Below are 12935 nucleotides of genomic sequence, written 5' to 3'. Positions count from 1 at the left end.
GCATCTGCAGATTTTCTCTTGTCAGTGAAATACGTTGTTTGCATTAAATCACATCAGTGAGGATTGTGCTGAGCAGCCTGCAAGTGTTGTTAATCATAGCATGCCCACAACTCTCTAACCCTCAGTGTGTGTCTTTGGAGCGTGGGAAGATATTGGAGCATTCAGAAGAAACACATGTGGTCATAGGGAGAATGTACAAGTCCCTTATAGACAGCGGTTGGAATCCAACCTCGATCATACAGCAAGCCGTGTAAAGTGTGGCACCAGCCACCGTAGCATTAAGCTGCCCGTGGGGCAATCAGAGCCTCAGCAGTGGTGCGGGTTGGGGGTGGGGGCAGAACACTTGAGTGTTAAAGGAGATAACTATGGAGTTTGTGGCTGAAGTTTTCCACTGGGGTAGCATGATAACAATACAGTAAGCTTTATGGTATTGCTGTGCCAGCGACCCAGGTTCAATTCTGTTAATGTCTGTAAGGTGTTTGTACATTCTTCCCAAGACTACATGGATTTCCTCTGGATGTTCTAGATTCCTCCCACATTCTAAAGTTATATGAATTAGTAGATTAATTGGTTGCATGGGTGTAATTGGACCTTGTGAGCTCATTTGGCTGGAAAGGCCTGTAACTTCAATAAAATTTATAATAAAAATAAAATTCCTTAGGTAATATAATAGTTCCTTCAGATTATTCACAAATGACCTGACTTGGTCCAACCAAGCAGAGTCCACTGCCAAGAAGGCCCACCAACGCCTTTACTTCCTGAGAAAACTAAAGAAATTTGGCCTGACCCCTAAAACCTTCACTAATTTTTATAGATGCACCGTAGAAAGCATTCTTCTAGGGTGTATCACAACCTAGTATGGAAGTTGTCCTGCCCAAGACCAGAAGAAGCTGCAGAAGATCGTGAACACGGCGCAGCACATCATACCAACCAATCTTCTGTCCTTGGACTCACTTTACACCGCACGCTGTCGGAGCAGTGCTGCTGGGATAATCAAGGACACGACCCACCCAGCCAACACACTTTTCGTCCCTCTTCCATCCGGGAGAAGGCTCAGGAGCTTGAAGACTCATACGGCCAGATTTGGGAACAGATTCTTTCCAGCTGTGATAAGACTGCTGAACGGATCCTGACCCGGATCTGGGCCGTACCCTCCAAATATCCTGACCTGCATCTCATTATTTTTGCACTACCTTACTTTCCATTTTTCTATTTTCTACTTATGATTCATAATTTAAATTTTTAATATTTACTATCGATTTGTAATCCAGGGAGCGGGAAGCGCAGAATCAAATATCACTATGATGATTGTACTTTCTAGTATCAATTGTTTGGTGACAATAAAGTGTAAAGTATAAAGATTAGTGGTTAGGAAATTACTGGTAATCTTGCTTTTTAGAAAGAGAGAAAGAAGAAACATGTAATTGCAGTCAGGTTTTCTTAGCATCAGCAATTGGAAACATATTAGAGGCTATTTACAAGTCAGTGATTTGGATGAGAGAACAGATTGTAGCATTTGGAAATTTGCTGGTGATTCCACTCTGGGGTGGGAGTGTGCAAACACATGCCATATATATAGTAACTATAATGTGGATCAAGGTGAAAATTTGTACTTTCTCATGAAAATAGTATACTTTGAAATATAGAACAGTGCAGCACACTCATAAGGCCCTTTGGCCCATAATGTTGAGCCAAACTCTCAAACCAGCAATTAAAATCCCTTCTATCTACACAATGTGAATATCTCTCTATTCTCCGCCTGTCATGTACATATCTGTGGGAAGAATAAGTTATAGAAACATGGAAGAATAAGTTATAGAAACATAGAAACATAGAAAATAGGTGCAGGAGTAGGCCATTCGGTCCTTCGAGCCTGCACCGCCATTTATTATGATCATGGCTGATCATCCAACTCAGAACCCTGCACCAGCCTTCCCTCCATACCCCCTGATCCCCGTAGCCACAAGGGCCATATCTAACTCCCTCTTAAATATAGCCAATGAACTGGCCTCAACTGTTTCCTGTGGCAGAGAATTCCACAGATTCACCACTCTATGTGTGAAGAAGTTTTTCCTAATCTCGGTCCTAAAAGGCTTCCCCTTTATCCTCAAACTGTGACCCCTCGTTCTGGACTTCCCCAACATTGGGAACAATCTTCCTGCATCTAGCCTGTCCAATCCCTTTAGGATTTTATACATTTCAATCAGATCCCCCCTCAATCTTCTAAATTCCAACGAGTACAAGCCTAGTTCATCCAGTCTTTCTTCATATGAAAGTCCTGTCATCCCAGGAATCAATCTGGTGAACCTTCTTTGTACTCCCTCTATGGCAAGGATGTCTTTCCTCAGATTAGGGGACCAAAACTGCACACAATACTCCAGGTGTGGTCTCACCAAGGCCTTGTACAACTGCAGTAGCACCTCCCTGCTCCTGTACTTGAATCCTCTCGCTATAAATGCCAGCATACCATTCGCCTTTTTCACCGCCTGCTGTACCTGCATGCCCACTTTCAATGACTGGTGTATAATGACACCCAGGTCTCGTTGCACCTCCCCTTTTCCTAATCGACCACCATTCAGATAATAATCTGTTTTCCTATTTTTGCCACCAAAGTGGATAACTTCACATTTATCCACATTAAATTGCATCTGCCATGAATTTGCCCACTCACTCAACCTATCCAAGTCACCCTGCATCCTCCTCACAGCTAACACTGCCGCCCAGCTTTGTGTCATCCGCAAACTTGGAGATGCTGCATTTAATTCCCTGGTCTAAGTCATTAATATAAATTGTAAACAACTGGGGTCCCAGCACTGAGCCTTGCGGTACCCCATTAGTCACTGCCTGCCATTCTGAAAAGGTCCCGTTTATTCCCACTCCTTGCTTCCTGTCTGCTAACCAATTCTCTATCCACATCAATACCTTACCCCCAATACCGTGTGCTTTAAGTTTGCACACTAATCTCCTGTGTGGGACCTTGTCAAAAACCTTTTGAAAATCCAAAGATACCACACCCACTGGTTCTCCCCTATCCACTCTACTAGTTACATCCTCAAAAAATTCTATAAGATTCGTCAGACATGATTTTCCTTTCACAAATCCATGCTGACTTTGCCCGATGATTTCACCGCTTTCCAAATGTGCTGTTATCACATCTTTGATAACTGACTCCAGCAGTTTCCCCACCACCGACGTTAGGCTAACCGGTCTATAATTCCCCGGTTTCTCTCTCCCTCCTTTTTTAAAAAGTGGGGTTACATTAGCCACCCTCCAATCCTCAGGAACTAGTCCAGAATCTAACGAGTTTTGAAAAATTATCACTAATGCATCCACTATTTCTTGGGCTACTTCCTTAAGCACTCTGGAATGAAGACCATCTGGCCCTGGGGATTTATCTGCCTTTAATCCCTTCAATTTACCTAACACCACTTCCCAACTAACATGTATTTCACTCAGTTCCTCCATCTCACTGGACCCTCTGTCCCCTACTATTTCTGGAAGATTATTTATGTCCTCCTTAGTGAGGACAGAACCAAAGTAGTTATTCAATTGATCTGCCATGTCCTTGCTCCCCATAATCAATTCACCTGTTTCTGTCTGTAGGGGACCTACATTTGTCTTTACCAGTCTTTTCCTTTTTACATATCTATAAAAGCTTTTACAGTCAGATTTTATGTTCTCTGTCAGTTTTCTCTCATAATCTTTTTTCCCCTTCCTAATTAAGCCCTTTGTCCTCCTCTGCTGGACTCTGAATTTCTCCCAGTCCTCAGGTGAGCCACTTTTTCTGGCTAATTTGTATGCTTCTTCTTTGGAATTGATACTATCCCTAATTTCTCTTGTCAGCCACGGGTCCACTACCTTCCTTGATTTATTCTTTTGCCAAACTGGGATGAATAATTGTTGTAGTTCATCCATGCAATCCTTAAATGCTTGCCATTGCATATCCACCGTCAATCCTTTAAGTGTCATTTGCCAGTCTATCTTAGCTAATTCACGTCTCATACCTTCAAAGTTACCCCTCTTTAAGTTCAGAACCTTTGTTTCTGAATTAACTATGTCACTCTCCATCTTAATGAAGAATTCCACCATATTATGGTCACTCTTACCCAAGGGGCCTCTCACGACAAGATTGCTAATTAACCCTTCCTCATTGCTCAAAACCCAGTCTAGAATAGCCTGCTCTCTAGTTGGTTCCTCAACATGTTGGTTCAAAAAACCATCCCGCATACATTCCAAGAAATCCTCTTCCTCAGCACCTTTACCAATTTGGTTCACCCAATCTACATGTAGATTGAAGTCACCCATTATGTGGATAACCATTGGTGGAATCAGAATATTCTGTGGGTTAGCATGGACTCAATAGGCCAAACTGACCTCTTATGTCATTAAGAAATATGGGAATTCCTTCCTGTTATATTTAAATTCCCTTGTAATAAAGGTTGGCACACCATATCCCTTTATTAATAAACAAATTGTTTATGTTGTTGAATGCTGACTGCTGACTTGGAGTGATTTGTGAACAAAGGTCCCTTTAACCAGGATCAGAATCAGGATTATTATATATATATATATATATGTTTATATATAAATTAAATTAAATAAGCAATGCAAAAGAGAGCAAAAAAGAAAAACATAGTGCGGTTGTGTACGTGGGTGCATTGTCCATTCAGAAATCTGATGGCAAAGGGGAAGAAGCTGTTCCTAAAACATTGAGTGTGTGTCTCCAGGCCCCTGTGCTTCCTCCTTGATGGTAGCAATAAGTAGCGGGCATGTCCTGGGTGATGGACGTCTGTAATGATGGATGCTGCCCTTTTTGAGGCATCACCTTTCGAAGCTGTCCTTGGTACTGGGGAGGCTAGTGCTCATAGTGCTGGCCGAGTTTGCAACTTTCCGCTGTTTTTCCCAGTCCTGTGCAGTGGCTGCTCCTGACCAGATGGTGATACAACCAGTTAGAATGCTCTCCACAGTACATCTGTAGAAATTTGCGAGTGTCTTTGGTGACGTACCAAGTCTCCTCAAACTCCAAATGAAATATAGCTGCTGTCATGCCATCTTTGTAATTTCATCAATATTTTGGGCACAGAATAGATCTTCAGAGATGGTGGCTCCCAGGAACTTGAAGCTGCTTACCCTTTCCTCAGCTGATTCCATGATGAGGACCTGTGTTCCCTTGAGTTCCCCTTGCTGAAGTCCACGAACAATTCCTTGGTCTTGCTGATGTTGAGTGCGAAGTTGTTGCTGCGACACCACTCAACTAGCTGACCTATCCCATTCCTGTACATCTCATCATCACCATCTGAAATTCTGCCAAGAGTTGTCTCATTGGCAAATTTGCAGATGGTGTTTGAGCTGTGTTTAGCCATGCAGTCATGGGTTTAGAGAGAGTAGAGCAGTGGGCTAAGCATGCATCCTTGAGGTGTGTCAGTGTTGATTGTCAGTGAGGATGAGATGCTAGTTCTGATCCACACTGTGCTCTCCTGGTGAGGAAGTAAAGGATCCAGTTGCAGAGGGGTGTACAGAGGCCCAGAATTTGGTTCTTGTTGATTAGTACTGACGGTATGATGGTGTTGAACACTGACTTGTAATCAATAAACAATAGCCTGATGTAGGTATTGCTATTGCCTAGGAGATCCAAGTCCAAGTGGAGAGCAATGGCTGTAGTTCAACTGTGGCCATAGGACATTTGCAGAAGGTCCCAGTCCTTGATTAGACAGGAAATTACCAGTAGGCTAGACAAGGGAGATGCAGTGGATGTTGTATATTTGGATTTTCAGAAGGCCTTTGACAAGATGCCACACATGAGGCTACTTAACAAGTTAAGAGCCCATGGAATTACGGGGAAGTTACATACGTGGATTGAGCATTGGCTGATTGGCAGGAAACAGAGAGTGGGAATAAAATGATCCTATTCTGGTTGGCTGCCGGTTACCAGTGGTGTTCCACAGGGATCAGTGTTGGGGCCGCTTCTTTTTATGTTGTACATCAACGATTTGGATTATGGAATAGATGGCTTTGTGGCTAAGTTTGCTGATGATATGAAGATAGGTGGAGGGGCCGGTAGTGCTGAGGAAACGGAAAGTCTGCAGAGAGACTTGGATAGAGTGGAAGAATGGGCAAAGAAGTGGCAAATAGACAATAGACAATAGGTACAGGAGTAGGCCATTCAGCCCTTCGAGCCAGCACCGCCATTCACTGTGATCATGGCTGATCATCCACAATCAGTATCCAGTTCCTGCCTTATCCCCATAACTATCGATTCCACTATCTTTAAGAGCTCTATCCATCTCTTTTTTGAAAGCATCCCGAGACTTGGCCTCCACAGCCTTCTGGGGCAGAGCATTCCATATGTCCACTACTCTCTGGGTGAAAAAGTTTTTCCTCAACTCCATTCTAAATGGCCTACCCCTAATTCTTAAACTGTGGCCTCTGGTTCTGGACTCACCCACCAGCGGGAACATGCCTGCAGCAAGTCCAATCCCTTAATAATCTTATATGTTTCAATAAGATCCCCTCTCAGCCTTCTAAATTCCAGAGTATACAAGCCCAGTTGTTCCAATCTTTCAACATATGACAGTCCCGCCATCCCGGGAATTAATCTTGTGAGCCTACGCTGCACTCCCTCAATAGCAAGAATGTTTTTCCTCAAATTTGGAGACCAAAACTGTACGCAGTACTCCAGGTGTGGTCTCACCAGGGCCATGTACAGCGGCAGAAGGATCTCTTTGCTCTTATACTCAATTCCCCTTGTTATGAAGGCCAGCATACCATTAGCTTTTTTCACTGCCTGCTGTACAATGTTGAAGTACAATGAAGTACAATGTTGAAAAGTGTATGGTTATGCACTTTGGCAGAAATAATAAACGGGCAGACTATTATTTAAATGGGGAAAGAATTCAAAGTTCTGAGATGCAACGGGACTTTGGAGTCCTTGTACAGGATATCCTTAAGGTTAACCTCCAGGTTGAGTTGGTAGTGAAGAAGGCGAATGCAATGTTGGCATTCATTTCTAGAGGAATAGACTATAAGAGCAGGGATGTGATGTTGAGGCTCTATAAGGCACTGGTGAGACCTCACTTGAGTACTGTGGGCAGTTTTGGTCTCCTTATTTAAGAAAGGATGTGCTGACATTGGAGAGGGTACAGAGAAGATTCACTAGAATGATTCCAGGAATGAGAGGGTTAACATATGAGGAACGTTTGTCCGCTGTTGGACTGTATTCCTTGAAATTTCAAAGAATGAGTGGAGACCTAATAGAAACATTTCGAATGTTGAAAGGCATGGACAGAGTGGACGTGGCAAAGTTGTTTCCCATGATGGGGGAGTCTAGTACGAGAGGGCATGACTTAAGGATTGCAGGGCACCCATTCAGAACAGATATGCGAAGAAATTTTTTTTAGCCAGAGGGTGATGAATCTATGGAATTTGTTGCCACGGGCAGCAGTGGAGGCCAAGTCATTTGGTGTATTTAAGGCAGAGATTGATAGATATCTGAGTAGCCAGGGCATCAAAGGTTATGGTGAGAAGGCGGGGGAGTGGGACTAAATGGGAGAAAGGATCAGCTCATGATAAAATGGTGGAGCAGACTCGATGGGCTGATGGCCATCTTCTGCTCCTTTGTCTCATGGTCTTATGGTCTTATGGAAATGATTCTAGTCATGACCAGCCTCTCAAACCACTTCATTGCAGTAGATGTAAGTTCCAAATGATCCACCCAATCTTACTCACCTTTTAAAAAATACTCAGTTTTTCTATTGAGTCAGTGGATCAGTGATTGTGTGTGAGATCTTGTCATAGTGTGAAATGAATGATGATGTTGTGAATGTGCTTGTACAATACTTGACAATGAAAAGATATGCCTGAGTCCTGAATGCATTCCCTTTGCGAAAGCCTGACCATTGGTCACCACAGCAGAGCTACTGCCTCACAGCTTTAGAGACCTAGGTTCAACCCTGACCTCCAGCACTGTCTGTTTGGAGTCTGTACATTCTCCCTAAAGCTTACTGGATTTTCTATGGTTTCCTCCCACATCCTGAAAACATGAAGGTTGTTAGGTTCAAAGTTCAAAGTTTAAAGTAAATTTTGTTATCAACGTACTGTACCTATACGACCTTGAGATTCATTTTCTTGTGAGCATATTCAGCAAATCTATAGAATAGTACCTATAACAGGTTCAATAGAAGATCAAACAGAGTGCTTGATTTGCAAGTGTGAAATTACCCTAGTTAGTAGGAGAGTAGTTGAATCTGGTGGGCATTAATGGAAATATGTGGAGAACAGAATCAGAATCAGGTTTAATATCACTGACATATAAATAATGAGTCATGCAAAAAGAGAACAAAAATTGTGAGGTAGTGTGCATGGGTTCACGGGCCATTCAGAAATTTGAGGGTAGAGTTGAAGAAGCTGTTCCTAAAATATTGAGTGTGTGTTTTCAGGCTCCTGTACCTCCTCCATGATGGTAGTAATGAGAAGAGGGCATGTCCTAGGTGATGGGGGTCCTTAATGATGGATGCCCCCTTTTTGAGGCATCACCTCCTGAAGATGTCCTGTTAGTGGGAGGCAGTGCCCAGAATGGATCTGGCAGTGACCCCTTCATAGCACATGGTGATGCAACCATTTAGAATGCTCTCCATGGTACAGCTGTGAAAATTTACGCGTCTTTGGTGACACACCAGATCCCCTCAAACTCCTAATGAAATATAGCTGCTGGCATGCCTTCTTTATAACTGATCCCAGGATAGATCTTCAGAGATGTTGACAGCTGACAACTTGAAGCTGCTCAACTTTTCCACGGCTGGCCTTGCAGAATGGGACTAGCATTGGATTAGTGTAGATGCATGGTTGATGGTCAGCTTTGTCTCAGTGCCTGTTTTCAGGGCCCGTTTTCCATGCTGCGTCTATACATATGTTCCTTCAGTGAATACATGTTCTGCCTCTATTTCTCTTTCTAACTGGTATTAAAAAGTACTAGTTATTACCAGTCAGGGAAAATGTCATGGCAGTGCTCAGCCTGGACAGACTGGAGAGATCGTCATGTGAAGCTTTATGGATAGAACTGAGGAATAAGAAAGGTGTGACCACATTAATGGTATTATATTTTCAACCAGCCAAAACTCTGTTGGATTTAGAGGAACAAATTTGTAGATCGATCTCAGGCTGTTGCAAGAAACATAAGATTGTGATAGTAGCTGATATTAACTCTCCACATATTGACTGGGACTCCCATACTGTAAAAGGTCCGGATGGGAAAGAGTTTGTCAAATGTGTTCAGGAAAATTTATCCAATCAGTCAGAGAAGTCCCAAATAGAGAGAGTGTGATGTGAGATCACCTGTCAGGGAATGAGGCAGGGCAAGTGACAGAGGTTTGTGTAGGGGAACACTTTACATCTAGTGACCATAATGCCATTAGTTTCAAGGTAATTATGAAAAAGGATGTCTGGTCTTTAGACTGAGCTTCTAAACTGGAGAAAGGCCAATTTTGATGGTACAGTATCAGAAAGGGTCTGGCAAATGTGGATCAGAACAGGTTTTTTTTGAGCAAAGATATACTTGATAAATGGGAGGCCTTCAAAAGTGAAACGTTGACAGTACAGAGGTTGTATATTTCTGTCAGAATAAAAGGCAATGGTAACTGGTTTATGGAACCTTGATTTTTGAGAGATATTGAGACTCTGGTTAAGAAAAGAAGGAGGTGCATAGCAGGTATAAGCAGGTAGGATCTAATGAGGTACTTGAGGAGTACAAGAAATGCAAGAGAACACTTGAGAAAGAAATCAAGACTGCTCTAGCAGACAAGGTGAGGGGGAATTCCAAAGGTTTCTACTGGTATGTTACGAGCAAAAGGATAGAAAGGGACAAAATTGGTGCTCTGGAAGATCAAAGCGGTAATATATACGTGGAGGCAAAAGAGTTGGGGGAGATCATAAATGCATTTTTTACATCTGTATTGACTTGGGAGATGGACACAGAGTCTGTAAGTGTGAGGAGATGCAGTGGCGAGGTCATGGATCCTATACAGATTACAGAGGAGGAGGTGTTTGCTGCCTTGAAATATATTAGGGTGGTCGCAAAGAAAGCTTTTGGCACATTGGCCCTCATAAATCAATGTATTGAGTACAGGAGTTGGGATGTTACTTTGAAATTGTACATAAGACATTGGTGAGGCCTAATTTGGAGTATTGTGTGCAACTTTGGTCATCTAACTACAGGAAAGATATAAAGAAAATTTACAAGAACGTTGCCAGGTCTTGAGGACCTCAGTTATTGGGAAAGGTTGAAAAGGCTAGGACTTTATTCCTTAGAACGTAGAAGATTGAGGGAAGATTTGCTAGAGGTATGCAAAATTATGAAGGGGATAGATAAGGTAAATGCAAGCAGGCTTCTTCCACTGAGATTAGGCGAGACTACATCTGGAGGTTATGGTTTAAGAATGAAATGTGGAATGTTTAAGGGGAACATGAGGGGGAGCTTCGTCACTCAGAGGCTGGTGAGAGTGTGGAATACGGGGACAGCGCAAGGGGTGGATAGGGGCTGATTTCAACATTTAAGATAAATTTGGATAAGTATATGGATGGGAAGGGTATTGAGGTCTATGGTCCAGGTGTATGTCAAAGGGACGAAGCAGATTAATGGGTGGGCTCAGACTATATGGGCCAAAGGGCCTATTTCTGCGCTGTATTGCCTCTATGATCCTAATGCAAATTTCTCTTACTCCTGCTATTGCTAAGTAAATTTCCAGATCCATAGTTTTTGAAATGATCCCCCAGAAAAGGGCCAAAAAAATTAAACTCAGTTAAAGTTTTAGAGGTGACTGAACATCCCACTTGTATACAGGCTGTTTCTGTTGTATTTTGTCCTCATGATTTATCATGGAGAGCATCAAGATGCAGCTCAAAACAGACAAAACCACTGGGCAAAATAAACTGCAGCAGGCAACAAACGCGCACCACATGAATTTGGGCTGAGTATGAAATATGAGACAGAATATCACATTTCCATACCTGCCACAGGTCTGGGATTAGAAAAATTCTAGGTGCTACACAAATTCCCCTGACAATTCATCTTGTCTTTGTAGCAAACACTGTAACATGATGAGAATTTATAGTAGGATTATGCTATAGAGTTATGTTGAGATATACAAATGTATTAGCAGATAATCAGAAATGCCGTTGAAGAAATTTCATTTACAGGATGGCCTAGTTACTTTGTTCTCAGCTGGGAATCAGGATCCCTGCACAAGTTCAAGTTTATTGTCATACATACAACCAAATGAAACAACATTCCTCTAAACCACAATGCACCCACAATACATATATCACACACGGTACATAAAACAAAATATTACCACAAATAAGTTAATAAAATATCATTCAAAACACATGTGAAGTGCACAGCACAGGTGAACAATAAATCCTTCCTATCCCAGTAGAGAATCGGGAGTCCTGGTGCATTATTCCCTCAAGGTTAACTTGCAGGTTGAGTCAGTAATAAGGAAGGCTGGTGTGGGCACGTGGCCAAGTGGTAGAGGCATTGGACTAGCTACCTGAAGGTCGTGAGTTCGAGCCCCAGCCGAGGGAACGTGTTGTGTCCTTGAGCAAGGCACTTAATCACACACTGCTCTGCGACGACACTGGTGCCAAGCTGTATGGGTCCTAATGCCCTTCCCTTGGACAACATTGGTGTTGTGGAGAGGGGAGATCTGCAGCATGGACAACTGCTGGTCTTCCATACAACCTTGCCCAGGCCTGCGCCCTGGAGAGTGAAGACTTTCCAGGCACAGATCCATGGTCTCGCAAGGCTAATGGATGCCTTTATTTAAGGAAGGCTAATGCAACGTTAGCGTTCATTTCGAGAAGACTAGAGTCTAAAAGTAAGGACGTAGTGCTGAGGCTTCATAAGGCATTGTTCAGACCATATTTGGCACATTACGAACAGCTCTAGGCTCCATATCTAAGACAGAATGCGGTAGATTTGGAGAGGATCCTGAAGTAGTTTATGAAAATGATCCCGGAAATTTGCAAAAGTTCACATCAAGTAGGATTGTTGGATTTTAGAAGAATGAGAAAGGTTTTCATTGAAACCTACTGAATATTGAAAGGATGATGAAGGGTCCCGGCCTGAAACGTCAAATGTTTATTCATTCATTCATTGCTGCTGAACCTGCTAAGTTCTTCCGACGTCTTTTCCATGTTGCTATGTTTAGCAGCTTCATGTGCAGCACTTAATCTTTTAAAAATCCAAATAAGCAACATATCCTGACTCTTCATTGTCTATTCTGTTTGTCTTTTCCTCAAAAAATTCCAACATATTTGTCGGGCAAGATTTCCCCTTTGAGAAAAGATACTGACTTTGCCCATCATGTGCTTCCAAGTACTCCAAACCTCATCTTTAGTAATGGACTCCAACATCATCCCAACCGCTTAAGTCAGGCAAACTGGCCTATAATTTCCTGTCTTTTGTATTCCTCTCTTCTTAAAGAGTGGAGTGACATTTGCAATTTTGTAGCCCACTGGAAACATTCCAGAATCTAATCATTCTTGAAATATCCCTACTAATGCCTCCACAATTACTTCGGCTACCTTTTCCAGAACCTCTCTCGTTAGTAAGGCTATTACAGTACATCCACAGAACTGCTGTTCACTTGATTTTTATTTTAGCTTTTCACACCATTCTCTTAAAACTCTAGAGACTGCTGTTCATGAAAATCCCAGGAGATCAGCAGTTTCTGAGATACAGAAACCACCACATCTGGCAGCAACAATCATTCCACCATCAAAGCCACTTAGATTACGTTTCTTCCCCATTCTGATGTTTTTGTTCTGTACAACAACTGAACCTCTTGCTATTATACATTGAGTTGCTGCCACATGATTAGCTGACTAGATCTTTTTATTAAAGAGTTGGTTTACAGGTATACCTAATAAAGTGGCCTCAG

General features: G+C 42.5%; 1 protein-coding gene across 16 annotated transcripts in view; it reads left to right on the top strand.

The window, feature by feature from the left end:
• The window catches only part of LOC140211819 (CUGBP Elav-like family member 4), an 860614-nt gene that overhangs the window by 409240 nt on the left and 438439 nt on the right, over positions 1-12935 (top strand). The window lies entirely within an intron of this gene.

This window comes from Mobula birostris, chromosome 18 (genome assembly GCF_030028105.1).
Source record: "Mobula birostris isolate sMobBir1 chromosome 18, sMobBir1.hap1, whole genome shotgun sequence".
In the NCBI taxonomy this organism is placed as follows: Eukaryota; Metazoa; Chordata; class Chondrichthyes; order Myliobatiformes; family Myliobatidae; genus Mobula; species Mobula birostris.
The sequence above is the reverse complement of the archived record's forward strand: the minus strand, read 5'-3'. Positions and strand labels throughout refer to the sequence as shown.